At 40.6% G+C, this 3,071-nt stretch overlaps 1 long non-coding RNA gene across 1 annotated transcript; it reads right to left on the reverse strand.

The window, feature by feature from the left end:
- Positions 1-660: 660 nt before the first annotated feature.
- Positions 661-1,742, reverse strand: LOC115086288. Its single transcript, XR_003855209.1, has 4 exons — positions 1,607-1,742; positions 1,432-1,516; positions 1,296-1,332; positions 661-956 (listed from the first exon to the last, which is right to left on the reverse strand). It is a non-coding gene; the product is annotated as an uncharacterized LOC115086288 (long non-coding RNA).
- Positions 1,743-3,071: the final 1,329 nt, after the last annotated feature.

Here is a 3,071-nt window from a genome sequence, read left to right on the forward strand (position 1 = left end):
TTCTTCGTTGAATTTAATGGACCTTCTTGAATCATCATGAGAGGCCCTTATATCTAAAAGGGGAACTTTGTTAGTCTCTTTTGCTTTTCTTAAGGATAGAAATACTGTTCTCAGATCTTTCTTGCTAAATAGGTCAGAGTCATACTATGGATATTTCCTGATATAACCAAGATAACCTAAGATCGCAGGAAGAAATTTCTTTCTATGTGATCCGAGGTTTTGTCTTTAGGTGCTCAGTTCATATTGAAATATCCATGTAAATGTTATATGAAACATTTTAATGTTAATTATCTATATTTTGAACCTTCCCAAATTAGACTTTTCCTGGACTCACATGCCCAAGAAGCTCCTTACGATGGTTAGGCAATTTGGAATATCATGATATCTTGGTTTCTCTATTTCTTTTTTCATCATTTCAGTGTTAATCACTCCTTTTCTTTCTTGGGTCCCCTTTTACTTATAATTTATTTTGAGAAATGTGCGGAAATATAGTCTTTACTTTTCTTATTCTATTATGATGTTAAATAATATATCTGATCTGGTATATCTCTCTTTTTTTTCTGGTACAAGTATTCTTGTGTTTAAAATTGTAAAATTAATAAATAATAAATAAATAAGTAGATTGATACATTGAAAATCTGACAAAATTTAGTTGGTTTTCACATTACATTTTGAAAACATAAAAGTGATCTATCAGGTCTAGGCCCAGGTCTGAAGCTGGGGCCTTGCCTGGGGAATAGGCTGAGGCCCAAAGTAGAGGCCTTGGTCTATATAATATATATAATTATACTGAGCAATAACAGTTAAACAAACAAAACAATTTTTTATTTTGCTTGTGCCCACATCGATTGTGCACAATGTTAAATACCACAGTAGTCAAATGTATGTAATTGAATGACCCCGACAAGGCCGTGTTTCGCGTCAGGCTGCATCAGGGGGACCAGAAGTTTCAGAATCTATAATCAAAGAAACATCATACAGTTATTGTGCAGTTTGGCGGACACAAGGGTACAAACAAAGGTATCAATTAAGGATGGGGGAACCAGGACACAGTAACTAGTCAGATGCTGATTTGTGGAACCACAAAGCAGGTAGAGGCCAAAATTAAAAGGTGGAATTAAAAATGAAAATAAAAATAAAAATGGAATTGGAATTGGGATTATAAAAGGAAAAGGGGGTGGGGGGAGGGGAAGGGAGAGGGGGGGAAAGGGGAGGGGAGGAAACCAGATTTGGAAGAAATATGTACACAGGGAAAAAGTATTACGAGAAAGAACATAGAAAAACTAGGAACTTACTTGTATGTTAAAAGCGCGGACAGATGTCTGCTGATTACTGAAAAAGGAAGATAATAGCACAAAATAGGTAAGTAAGATGAACACTATATTGGGACAGTCAAAACAACAGTAACCAGAGGGACCGGGTGTGCGGTACCTTAGTGGTAGATGTGCAGCTCAAAGCGGGAGATCAGGAAGACAAAAACGCGGCAGTGACTATGACACTAAAGCGTTGAACAAATCTGAAACAAAGTGACAGAACAAAATCTCAAAGGTGACAATAGGTCTAGCAAGACTCAAAAAGGATTGGACCAAAGATTGTAAAAGAATACCTTAGAAATTTGAAGTCCACAAGGACTTTCTCATGTTTAAATTATTCTGCACAACCGGAAGAGTACACCCGCTGGGACCATCGCGGGAAGAAAGTATAGTAAGGTAACTTTAACCGGACCGGGAGGTCTCCAATTCCGTAGCTGAAAGACAACAAGAAGATAGTCACCATGCTCACCAAATTTAAAGTGGGCCGTGAAGAGGGCAGACTAACGGGTGAAAGTTTCAACTGGTTTAACCGCAACGTCCCAAGGCAGATCGCTGGCATTTAAATAGACCACGAAGAGACTTGCATGGGGAGGGGTTCTCAGGTGGGTTAGGCCCAAACATGGGGCTAGGATCTTGGAGAAAGACTGGGGACTTGATGGAGCACTCGCATCTTTCAGGGCAGGGGAGTTGGAGGGAAGGGGGCAGCAGATAATGTATAGTGATGGCAGCAGATAAAGGCTGATATAGCCCATCCAGGCTGTCTACTGCATGCATACTTTTCCCAGGATGGTGAGGGAAGCAATCTGAATTTTCCAAGGGATTATTTTCCATGGCTAAATACCTGTTTATCTATGGAAATCCCTTGGAAAATTGCCATACCCTCCAAATACCTTACCAGTACGTGTGTGAGTTTTAGTGCATAGGGCCCCTCCCCCCCCCAAAAAAGCTGGAAACTTAGGGGAACGTAAGGCACAAATACGATCAGAGAGAGATAGAGAAGGCTCAGTGAGTGCACCGAGGATTTTGCTGATAGTTGAAAAATGAATAGTGCTGTTTTTCAGAATGATCAAGCCAAGAGTAACAGCAGAGTCAGCGGGATTAGATGAAATAATAGGTATCTCAGTTATAGGAAGGTCAACCATTAGCTGGCAAGAATTCTTTTAAGCAGGAATAGTGGAAAGAGAGGATGACAAAGAAAAAAATGCCATCAAAAGAAGGTAAGGAAAAGAAAAGATCTGCGGGCCTTTATCAAAGCAATGGTAGCAGAAGTAAGAGAACCCAAGTCAGCAAGACACAAAGAGAAGAGAGGCAGGCCCAGGGCAGCACACTGGTGGGGGCCCTGTCCAAAAGGCAGCCAGGATCAAACTTGCGAGTTTTGAATGAGAACAAAAGAACGGCAAGAAGCAAGCCAATCAAAGGCTTCCACAGATATACCCAAGGAGGGACTCGTGCTCATCGATTGAATGAGTCACCATGTCCTAATGCAGGGGAAAGGTCTAAAAGTGAGAGAGGAGTTAACGTCAGTGGATCGGAACTGTTTTGGTGGTGTGGGATTGAAAGCGGTCAAGACTGGAAGTAGAAGAAAAAGTTTTGGAGCAGCCAAAGGAGGGCAGGCTGCTCCAAAACGTTTTTAACTTGAGCCCTTATGGCACATGATAAATACTGCTGGTTGCCTTATGATGAAGAAAAATTGAAAAAAAAAGCAGCATGTTTAGAAGCATCATGGCCATATGGTTCTGTGTATATGATGTATTCCAA

The sequence above is a fragment of the Rhinatrema bivittatum genome, chromosome 2 (genome assembly GCF_901001135.1).
Source record: "Rhinatrema bivittatum chromosome 2, aRhiBiv1.1, whole genome shotgun sequence".
Taxonomy (NCBI): domain Eukaryota; kingdom Metazoa; phylum Chordata; class Amphibia; order Gymnophiona; family Rhinatrematidae; genus Rhinatrema; species Rhinatrema bivittatum.